The sequence below is a fragment of the Poecilia mexicana genome, unplaced genomic scaffold, assembly GCF_051168715.1.
Source record: "Poecilia mexicana isolate PSO_F unplaced genomic scaffold, ASM5116871v1 scaffold_7, whole genome shotgun sequence".
Classification (NCBI taxonomy): domain Eukaryota; kingdom Metazoa; phylum Chordata; class Actinopteri; order Cyprinodontiformes; family Poeciliidae; genus Poecilia; species Poecilia mexicana.
The window spans coordinates 9,684,492-9,696,914 of record NW_028263376.1 but is presented as its reverse complement, the minus strand read 5'-3'; the positions used below and the strand labels follow the sequence as shown (position 1 = coordinate 9,696,914).

At 37.2% G+C, this 12,423-nt stretch overlaps 1 pseudogene; it reads left to right on the top strand.

Moving 5' to 3' along the window:
• The window catches only part of LOC148158300 (nephrocystin-4-like), a 174,159-nt pseudogene that overhangs the window by 146,681 nt on the left and 15,055 nt on the right, over positions 1–12,423 (top strand).

Sequence of the window (12,423 nt, the reverse complement as noted above, 5' to 3'; positions counted from 1 at the left end):
TAAAGCTCATGAGCCTATTTGTGCTCCGTGTTGTGGAATAATGTATTCTCACACCTCACACACTCCAGTGTAGCAGACTGAGAAGTTGGCTCTTAATTGACAACTAAACAATTCAACCATTTTAAAATTTCACTGCTCTTGTTATTACACTACAAGTTAGTACATAAAGTTAGGGCAGCTAAACTTTGTCTAGACACTTTACAAGTCAAAGAGGTCCAATTCATATCAAATTATATACAATCCACTTCAGGCCAGAATCAGTTCAAATCTAACCAGAAAAAGGCACAGAAGCACTGGGCCAGGTGAGCTGTCTGTAATGGAGACGGTGAAAAAATGCATAAATGGACAGGAAAACTTAAGCCGCTATGGCTGTAGGTTTTATCAAAAAGGATTTTTTTTAAACATGGTTTTGAAAACAGATTTGTAGTTTCTTCAGTGAACAGCTGCAGACATACTCAAATGTTATAGCGAAATTATAAACGCTTTCCATTTGTGAGGTAATGTTTTGGAACTAACAGCGACCCACAATCAACACTTCTACGATGATTACATCTTTATTTAGGAGCCAAACATTTATTACTCACAATGGCATTAACAGTGCCACTTTTCGGTCATGCCATCTGTTCTTCTCTCCTCCTCCATTTGAATTAATACATTATCTGGCCTGTTCTTTGTTATCAGACTCAATGATGATTTTGGATTTAAAATTGAACACCTGTAGGATGTTCGAGTTTTTTTTTTCCCCCTTAAACTTCAAGTATACATGCTAAAGAACGTCCATCTTTGCACCAGTACACTTTCTTTTTGGTTTGTTTTTACTTTGTGCCTCTGGGCCGTACTTGTCATGAAGCTATGAACTGTGGGCAATTCCCTGAGGCAAAGTCTGCCGAAACGCAGACTCTCTGAAAATGTTACACCAGGGCTCAAAACGTCTCGGAGAGAGTCCCGCTGCAGCTGACGATTTGACAGTGGGTCCTCACAGTATCAGCTGGAACCAGCTTCATACTTTCTACGTGTGGACACGAACACCACAAATAAATATGCATGCATATTTATTTGTACTATTCCTGATTAGTCCAAATAGAGGCGGATTATTTGGAGGTACAGTTCACATGTTTACGTCAACAATGACAAAGGAGATAATTTCAGTTTACAAGAACATTTCTATATGGCATCATGCGTCAACTTTTTTGCTCATTATTCACAGACACTTGATAGGCTCTCACACAATGAAGATTCTTTCGCCTTCAGAAACACAAACATGTCCTTGACACAGATGCATCTGTAATCCTGGCAAGATGCCAAATAACCCCTTTAATCCAAACACGGCAGCCATTATTCCTGATGTTTACACTTTTTTCTTTCCCCGTCTCCATGCCGTGCCCGTTTCTTTTCATTTAGCATCATTGTTAATCCCCGCCTTCACAGAGTCTTTTGTTTTGGATTCCAATCATGCCTGAGCTTTGGATTAACATATATCAGGTTGATCAACAAAGGCAGCGGCACACCATGGATAAATCATTATGGCATTAGCCCGGCCACTGGGCCTCCTCTAATTGAGAGTCATCAATCCCACTATCTGTCCTCTTACTGGCTTAGCACCCTCTTTGTTTATTTATTTCTTGACAAGGCAGTGTGACAATTTGTGCCAAACACTTTCACCTTTACCAAGTGCTGGAATGCGTGAATGAAGAACGAAACTTTTGCATTATTGGACATGTGTCTTTTGCAGCATCTGGGTTTCATTAGTGAAACTCGTAGTTCCCTAAGTGCACTGTATGTTTTATGGCCTAATGATATTTAAGCAACTCTCCTGCATGTTGATCTTCAATGTGTCGTGGATTATCCTTCCCTACATGGAAGAGATTAAAGACAGGAATTCAAATTATGATTTCATTTAATTCAGTTTTTTGAGACTTGATAAAACCGGGAATGTTTTAGTTATGAATTTATTGATTTTTTTTTTTTTACCCTTTCAAATAAAAAAATGTTGGAAAGATTTTAGTTTCAGTGACTCACTTGACTTTGAGTTGTGCAATAAACCCTAAGTTGAAGAAGTTATTCACATACTTTAAACTAACTAAAAAGTTTATTTTCTACTTGTTAAAACTTTATGTAGATATGTTGAATAATTCAGACACAATCACTGACAAAAATCTCAAGTACCTTGAGATTGCGAGCAGATTAGGACACGTAACCATAGATTACAGATAGTTATGGACCAGTCACCGTTACAGAGGTTATGATAATGTTAATAAAACTGTGTAAAAAGTGACCCTCTCATTGTGTTACCTGACTGCAACAACCTGAAACTGTGGTCATCATAATCAAGATCATGACAGTACTTTAAATCCTTGTTTCTTGTCCATCTGCATGAATTCACATCACTCAAGTCATCAGTCAGAAAATGGGGAGAAAAAAAAAACATGTATAAATGCATCCGACTTCAAGTTGCAGGATGAGCCAAACGATGGAAAAAAATGTGCAACTCATTGCCCATAAAATGCTGTAATTTTTTTTGCTGATCATTTTAAAATCTGCATCAAATTTGAAAATATTTTGGATAGTCTTTGCAACATCCAAGACTAATTTAGAAAAAAAAACTAAATAATTCCAGTCCCCAAACATTTATTATAGAAAAGCAACTCACTTAGCTTTTTTTTATAAGTACTACACAAATTAATTAAACAGCATATACAATGTTAAGATTCAGAATAATTCTGAATATTTAACGCTCAGGAGCAAATGTCACAGACAGGGTGAAGCAGCAGGTTGTCCGGTCAGACCATCAATTTCAAAAACCACACACAAAAAAAAAAAAAAAAAACTTGTAAAATTGCACAAAGGGTCGGTGCGACCCCGTCGGACTGCGCACAGTGTTAAAGGCTTGTGGGGTCTAAATGATCTCATCTCTGAAGACCGCTGGAGGGTTAAAAGCTTTGAGCAGCACTGGACTTGTTTAAGATATGGTGAAAGGACAGTTTTTGTTTTTTTAGCAGATTTAATTTTCCCTTAATACCTTATGAAAGTAATACCTAATTTTAGATTTCTGTTGATTTTTTCCAGTAATTAAAAGTTGAATTCCAAAATGTGTCACATTTTGTTAAAAAATGAATAAATAATTGCGCCTATTGCACCCACGTACAAAATTATTATTATTATTTATTTATTTTTTTTAAGTGGAGCAAAATTGTCCATAAAGATGGATGAAGGTTACATGTGCCAAATCCTTGCAAACAGATGTATTTTCATGCCCATTCCTGGCCTGTATCTAAAGCTTTTTACATCATAATCAAATTATTCATTTTTTTCCCACTCAGTGTAAAATTGCTTATCAAGGAGAAAATGGGGTGACACGTGTGATATTTACAGGTTTATTGTGTAGTCCAAATTCAAGATCAACACACCAAATGCATGCAGCAGCATTTCCAACCTCTTGATATATTTAAAATGAATATTGTGTCCTGTCAAAAATACATACATATACTGTTGGACGAGGTTACTCCAAAAACAAGAAAAATGGTCTAACAAAGCCCATAAAGTTTGAATAATAAACCAAGTCAATGATGGCCAACTCTTACCGATCTTACACAATTTGAGGCAAAAAGAACATCATTGTGAAATCCATTGTTATCCTTGGATAACAATGGATCCAAGGATCCATTGTTAAATATGAAAACATATTTCATATTCATGAAATATGTTTTCATGAATATGAAAACATATTTCATCTGTTTTCTTCTCCATCTCAGCGGGGAAGTAAAACTGTCTATAATATCTGTGTTGGACTACATGAGCAGCAGCTTGGTCAAAACACCAAAGTTGCTCTGCTGTCGCTTCCTCATCAATATTTCAGCCGATGTTTGACACGTAGGTTTCTTGAGAACCTGGGGCGAGCTTTGGGTCGGGTCTTTGTTCTACAAAAACAAACCAGAAACGAGGCTGACCCTACCTCTCAATTCCAGCATCAGTCTTTGAAGACAGAGTACTTAGTGAAAGGCTAAGCTAGCTGTAGCTTTGATGTCAGCACTTGTTTTCAGGCCCAGAGGCTCCTCTTGATGGACACGTTTGCTACCTGTTGCCATCTATTTTGTTGGGAATTTTGCACTTTGCTTGACCGAGCCCTGTGTGCTGGAAGACTGATGGCCAGCAGATTGTGTGTTTCCTCCCGGCTGTACTGCTTTGCTCCCATAATTCTTTTCTTTCTTTTTTCCCTATGCTGTATTCAGCTCTGCATTTCGGTCGTCTTATTCTTCAGTTTTTGGTTTCTCTTACTTTGCTGTTTTTACTTTTATTTAATAATTAATCGGCCAACAGTTTGCAATAAAAACTCGCAGGTGAAACAAACACCCATAAAAACCTCTTTGTTGTCTATGCCAAGGGCAAAATGTTTTATTCAGACCGCACTGTGGGAATATCCAGATACATTTCACAGAATTGACTGTAGCATCTTTTGCCTAAAGTTGGCAACGATGGAGCTCTAAAAAATTTAAAAACTCCCAGTCTCCTATTGATAAGAAATTTCCCCCTCCACTCCCATGGCTTCAAAGCTTTGAAGTCTAAAGCAACCATTCCCTGAATGCATTTGTGTGTGAAAATTTTTGCATACAAAGAGAAAAAGAGGAGGAGAGATAAGACATTTCGTCTCTTGGAATGGGTTATCGCGTTCTGGTCGTTATTCCCTGGAAATCCATTTATTAGGGGACCCAACTGGGGCAATTTCTGCCCTCTTTACACCTTTTCTATACACGCTGTCAATAATTTAAGGCAAATAAGTGTGGTGGAAGTGTAGCTGCTTGGTTCAGGAGTTTAGTGAAAGTTTACTCCTGGCTGTTCAGTAGAGTGTGTGCCAGTTAGACTTCAGACTTAAGATTTCCCTTTATTTTTTAAGATCTTGTGTCACCAGAAGTCTTTATTCATCAGTAGCGTGACAAGATTGGCAGAGAGAGAAAGGGACGACATGCAGCATGCTGAGGTCGAGAATCGAATCGTAGAGGACATTAGAGGTGCACTTGCTCTACCAGCGAGGCACACGACAGCCTACGTTTAAGGTTTTCTTCATGGCTTTTAAAAATACTGAGTTGTGCATTATCAACAAGCCTCCCAACTCATAACTATGTATGAAATGGCTGGTTACCTTCATTTCAGGAGATTATGTACTAAAAAATAATGACTAATTTTATTAAATGTGCCTTTCTTACACAAAGACCCATTACAAACACAAACTTCAGTTTATTTTGTTTGGATTGTATGTGACAAAGAGACACACAGTGGTGTGTAATTGTGAAGTAGGAGGAGCACTAGATGTTTTTTTCAGAGATAGTTTTTTTGCAAATCAAATTTTGAAAAATTTGTAGTTTATTTATATTCAGCCCTCCTGCAACCACACACTGTAGAAAAACATTTTTGCCGCAATAATAGCTGCAGGCCTACTTGGGTATTTCTCTGCCAGCTTCTGTTGAAGAAGCGAGACATGATGAGGCCATCATGTTTCAAACAACATCCCCATGTTTCACAGTGCTGTTTAGGGGTCATGCAAAGTGTGTTTTCTTACACATGGTTTTGCAAAAATATCTAAAACTTAAAGTTTGGTTTCACGTATCATTTTTATTTTCCATTCCATTTAGGTACTTAGGTTTACTTGTTGCTGGATTTTGTTGCTGGTTTATTTACTATTAAACTAATAGTGTTTATTACTGATTTTAAGAAGGTTCTAATTTGTTGACATTTTACAGACTAGACTATATGCATGAATAAAGGCATTTATTGGTGTTCTGGTTTTCTTTTTGAATTATGTTTTGATTGTATGTATCTTTACAATCAGCTTTAACCTTTTTGTGGAAACATAAAAAAATATGTTCAATGACTCTTCCAGTTCCTGTTATAATTTTTATTTGAGCACTGAATGTTTAAGTACTTATTTAGTTTCATGTCAATGACATCTAACTATTATTTTTTAAAATGTTTAATTTGGTTTCTGATTTGTGTCCATTCCATCAGATCAGTTTGTCATGAAGAAAACATTTTACGATCATTTCTGAACAAAACCAGTTTGAACCAAACATTGTGCATATTAAATTTAAAATAAAACAATCTTACAAGACTACATGCATTTCAAGACATCTGAAAAACAGTACTGTTTTGAAATGCATAGTAATATATGACAGTCATCTCACAACAGATTTGAAACTTTGATCTGATGCAAGTTTTGTCAAATTTGCAGAGGCTTCGATTTGCAGTTTGTAGTGCATCTAAGTGATTTATTTTAATCTTATCTTCCACAGCAACTTGCTTCTTAAAAAGAAAAAGTGAAAAACAAAGTGAGTCATGATCCTAAAGCGCTGTTGGGCTTGCATGAAAGCAAGATGGTTCTTTAATACATGATCATGGATTTTCTTACAAATTTATATTGAATTTATGACAAGTCTTCAGATATGTTCTTTTAAATGTGTGATGTACCCATTTTGGTACTTTTTGGAGTTTCTCTCGAATCGCAGACATGTTCCAAAGTTGCTTTCTTCCGTACCAGCATTTGGTCGTTCTACAGAAACAGAAACAGAAATCAGATTTTTTTTTGTCTCTTCAGCTCTACCACACGGTTTCCATTTTGATCGCATAACAAGTCGCATTGTGATCTAAAAAAAAATATAAAACTTGCTTTGATCACATTTCTGTCCTTTAATCTTTTCATCCAGCGTCATCACTGACACCGAGGAGTGGCGTTACTTCAAAGCAATAACGAAAACCTCTACCCCGCTGGAGGAGAACATGTTTCACGTGGAAGAAGCAGCTCCTGGTCCCAGGGTTTATCTCCGGCCTAAAGAAAGTGTCCACATTCCCCTGAAGTACCAGAGCTTCCTGTGCAACCACACCATATCTGTCCAGGTGAAGTTCAGATCAGAGGGTGACTTTGAATGAACTGTTGTTGAGATTTCTCTTTTTTTTTCCTCTCCCCGTGTTTATTGTTTTACAATATAACGTTTAAAAAGATTTTATTTCTATTTTTTTTTTTTAACCGTAGGAAGCAGACTTCATGCTACCATGTGAGAAAACTCAAAGGGACTTCTGAACACTAGTGTTTTTTGTTTGTTTTGTTAATGCTGATTCAAGTACATTAACATCTTTTGAAATATATTGGTCGTGAGCTCATCAAATATGTGTCTCAGCTGCGAAGAAGCCTTGCAAAAAAATGTGGAGCGAGGCTAAGACTTGAGGAAAATGTCTCCGCACCTCAGTGTTTAGTAATCACAGCTGATCTAGTTAAAGGATGCTCCGGCTTTCTCATTTTATTTCTTGTCACAAGTTTGGTTCAAAACAAGTGTCACTTACGTCAGATGTTGTTTAATCCTCAGAGGATTGCTGGTGGCTTGAAGCCCTTCGTTTGTTGTCTGTTGTTACCATTTACAGTTTTCTTGGCGGGGTTTGTAAATGTATTTCCTGAGAATAAATTGGTGTTTATATGTAGAGGCTCAGTTTTGATAACATTGTGTGTTTTTATCGAATCCTTACAGGGACCAAGCTTCCTGCCTACAGGCAAAGGTTCCCAGATGGCCAAGAAGACGCTGTCCAACATTATTAATGCCAAAATTATCAAGGTACACAGTGTCCCATTACGCCTTGTACAATATTCTATGGATCTTGAACTAGTTTTATCTCCAGCTGCAGATTTCTAGTTATCTTGGATGTGCTTGTGTTTTCTCCTTTGAAAAACCTTTTATCTGAAACCTTTAATGTAAAGATACATCTTAGGCTTCAAAATGAAGTCACATGCCCATCTGTTACATAATGTCTTAATGGGTTAGACATGGCAAAAGAGGATAAAGATGCCTAATCTCAAACTACTGAATAGATTTTTGGATCTGAAGCTTTTATCAGTTAACTTTAAGCTCCATCATAAAGTTCACAGTCTTGTATGCACACAAACCCACAGACAACTCCCTGAGGCATGCCAGGACAGCATTTCTTACCTTCTCACGTTTTACACTCATGTCATTAAAAAAGGAAGTGAAAACTATTAACTAGTTTTCACTAGTTAATAGTGAAAACTATTAACTAGCCAGACAAAAGAGTAAAAATCTGTGGTTAAATTAACTTCTCTTTATTAGCCTCTAATTGATGTATCTATTAGTCTCAAGATCCTAGGACCTGACATCCACATATGTGGACAACACATTTTGGGTTGTCTAGTCCACAATGCAAAGTTTTGCCCTATATGGGGCCTGATGTCTACATGTGAGGTTGTTATACTGCCACATAGTGGTAGTGGTAGAGTAGAACACATTACAGGTTAGAGTCAAGATGGCTGATAACACACCTCAAAATTCACATGGCAGCTTTTGATCCAAACTTTTCTCTGGTAAAAACTTTTATCAAAATGTATGGCTGATTTTTGTTCAGATATTTATAAAAGTGTTCAGTGTTTGTTGTTGTTGTACAATTTTACAACATTTAGTATCTGTAGAGATTTACCATGCTGCTAAACATGACATACACATATGTGGACAGAAGGACTTCGTGCCATTAGTTTTGTTGTTGATGTCCACAAATGTGGGCAACGGGAATTAGTTTTGTTGAAAATGTTTTTGTGTTATCGTGAATAATATACACAAAATGTGAGAATGAAATTAAAAGGGTCTTAAAAGGCGTCAAATTTGATTTGGTGAAACCTGCAGAAATCCTGTAAACTATTCCATAGCTTCGCCTCCGCTCTGTGTCTTTGTCCTGATCCAGGATCAGGCTCCGTATCACTCCATCTGGTGTTAACACCTGCGTTCGAGTCCCTGCTGAAGAGAAGCATGACACTACCACTGCCATGTTTCATGGTGGAAAAGAGTGTTAAGGGTGTTTGTTTTCATCCACATGGAGTCTTTGCATGTTTATCTTTGGTCTCATATTAAAAGAGTCACAGCTGCTAACAAGATGTTGCAATGTTTCTGATGATCCGATACAAACAGAGAACTGAGCCATGTATCTGCAGAATGGAGCTTTAATCCTTTACAAACAGCGTCTTCAAATGTCCTCATCAACCTGCGTTACACCATGATCCTCCTGGTGTTCATTTGCAGTATTTTGATTTGATCGCATTACACAGGGTTGATAAATATGTGCCAGTCTGCCAAGTATTTTGTGCACCACTCCCGCCCCCAGCCCTTTCCTCCAGTTTGTGTATTTTCTGAGTCGGTCAGCACTGCAAGTCGGAGCAGGCAAACAAACAAAGAAGAAAAAAAAAATAAAAATCATGTCAACAGGTCAAAGAGGTCAGGTCTGGATCAAATCTGTATCCCGCTAAAACTGACAAGTCCCAACAGCAGAGCTGTCAGTATGCCAGCTCTGGCCCCGCTGTCAGTCAGCATACATCGGCAGATATAGGCCACAACTGCAGGTCAGCATGTCGCCGCGAAGCCGATACTCCCACGGTTTGGACAGCTGCTCTGCGTTCAGCAAGCAAATTGTTTGAGGTTAGCTTCCAGGACTGGAAATGTTTGCCTTTCAGACTGCTGGGGATACCTCTGTATTGTAGCAAAGTACAGATTGAAAGCGCTGCTTTAAGTTTTTTTTTTTTTTTTTTTAAATCACTTTTCAACATCTCAATATTGTGAACATTGAATTAGAATACTGAATAATTTAAAAGTTTTTTTTTTTTTTACATCTTTCTGAGTACTGTACAGAAAAAAGCATAAACATAAGAAGAGGAGCTAAGGTAAAGTTTAGCAAAGCTCTTGTTGACCTGTGCCAAGATCTCGCATTGTAATTAGCTTTTTACAGCTGTCTTTCTCACCAGTGATGCAACTTTCACTAAGCTGCCTAAAAGCCTCTTCAGTGGAGTCCCAATTTGGGATCCATCAGCTCCTCTAAGAAGCTCCTTAGCCTTCGGGAAATTCACCTAATTGATGTTCTGAAAGGGAGAGAAGGTTATCAAAGGATCCCCCTTTTCAGATTGTTGTCTCCGCAGTTTGTAATTTAATTAGGAACTTGAGTGAAGGGAGAGGTCAAGTCGAGGCTTCAGACACCGAGAAAAATGTGCAAGAAAACCTCCAAGTCTAACTTAAACCATAAATTGACTGCAAAAACAAAACTCGGAAAGCTTTTACAGACTCTGGAGAGGTGTTGTACTGAGCTCCGTGGCTGAGTCATAAGAATCAGACACGTTCCTGACACTGTTCAGGGTTGCTTTGGTATGAATTTTATTTGCCTGTTTAGAGTGCTGGGGGAAAACGCAGCGCATCCCAGTTTTTCTTCTTCTTGTCTCTACCCAAATTTAACTTCAAACAATGTTGTATTCGTAGTACTCATAAGAAATAATGCAACCTTATAGATTTGTTTTTTTTTTTTTTCTTTCTATAATGAAACAATTAAGTGTTTTGGGCGTACGTTTGTTGACTACTTTGTTTGAAATAAACACTTTATTTATTCAGGCATGAAATATAATTAAGTTGACCAAGTTAAGTTAAACTTTCTTTAAGTTGACAATTCCAAACTCAAAGTGCCGTTTGTCTATCTCACAAGTTGAAAACACGTTTAAAAGAGAGGATTTGCTGATCCGAGTTGTTTTGGCTCTCACTTCAGGAATCCAGTTTGGTCCTTTGGATAGAAAGTCTGAGAACCCTGTTACAAACAGTCTGTGATATAAAACAGACCGTTTATAATGATATAAATGATTAAACTATAGCATAAACACATCCTGATTAATGCACATGCTGTTGGCTACTTTATGCAACAGTCTTCAAAGCATTCTCCAATGATCATAGGAGATTTAAATAATTAGACACAACTAATTGGTATTCTAGTTGACACTGTTCTTAATGTGTTATTGTAGCACATGTGGCAAAGATTCCCAGCTTGTTGACTTCCTTAGGAAATGGTTGTGATATGTATAGTTTTTATGCCAGTTCATAAAAATAAGGAATTAGAGAATTAATTTTTCTGAACATCTGAGGCCCAGTTTGGTTAAGGATCTCATAATTAAACAAGCTGGTGGACCTGAAGCTATTTGTCTCTAATTCTTGTCCATTTCTCACATCCTCTTCCTGCAGCGTTGCATGGCAGAGTCACTGTACACATGTATGTATGTGGAGCCATCAACCATGCTCACATTACTAAAAGCGTCATTGCAGGATGAAAATGTTTTTCTATGTGAATTTTTACTCGTATTGATCTACCAATAAATAAATGTACACGTGTAAGGAGGCGGGGATTCCTTCAGGTTGGTGAACCGCAGTTTGTTTTGGAACCGATGACGACTCAGCAGGCGAGAAGTGAAGAAAGACATTATCTTGTTTTTACTGTATAATATCGTTCAAGTGAGTGAACTTTCAATCTTTCAAGTGGATTTCCTGTTTTAACTGGATAAGCTTCTCAGGGTGTTCCACCTGCTTCCTGATGAAATCCGAGTTTACAATGATTTTATGAATGAACATAGACATCCCCCACTTCTGCATTGTTTTTCTGGAATTGTGTGCAACATCCTTTTAAGTGCTGCACAACCTTAACGGATGTGTGATAAGACACATAAAAAAAATGAAAGGTTGATGCTGTCCAACTCACGACCTGCTCGGTTTTCTCTGTTTTCACAAGAACACATGATATTTGGCCATGCAGCCGAGAGAACTGAGCGTGCAAAGATTATTTTACATCTATTTAGGTATATATAAATGGAGCTGTATTGAGGGAGGAGTCTGATATTCCCTCATCCACCTGCTGATTCCACAATGATTAAAATATTCACAGGCATTGTGCTTGAATCCATGTATACGAACAATTGTATGCATATATTTTGTCCATGTGCAGTAGAGGTGGGCATTTATTGTATTGTTTGTTGTTTACTGTGAAACAATGTCTTATGAAAGGTTTAATTTATTGTAGTCACAATAAGTTTATTAATGGTAAATTAAAAAAACCTGACAGTATGATTGGAAATTTAATTTTTGCTTTTTTCTCCATTGTTCTATGAGAAAATCAGTAATTATTAATATATTCGAAAATGTGAATAAATTCAGTTGATGTGTGCAGATTAGTGATATAGATCACACTTTTTAAAGTAAGTGCTTTCCAAAATAAGCCTGATTCAAATGGGAACATTTGTCAAGAACTATGTTTTGTGGTGCTGTGAATGCTGTGGTTTGCAGTCACAACCATACAGTAAAATATAAGTTATAGAGTTTTTGTTATTGACTTTGGCGTACTTAAGAATTTAGTAGAAAATCCACGCTACTCTTTGTACGCGATTCGCCAGGTTTGCACACATTCAAGGTGATTGAAATGCTGTAAATTTTCCTCAACATTATGCTGTGTTTATTACACATGCTTATTGATAGTACTGGCGATAGACGTCTACACACAATCTGCGTGAAAGATTTATTTAGAATTACCTCTCGTCCTCTTTTCCACAGAGAACAGCCCTTCATTAGTCGTTTTATGTAGGAA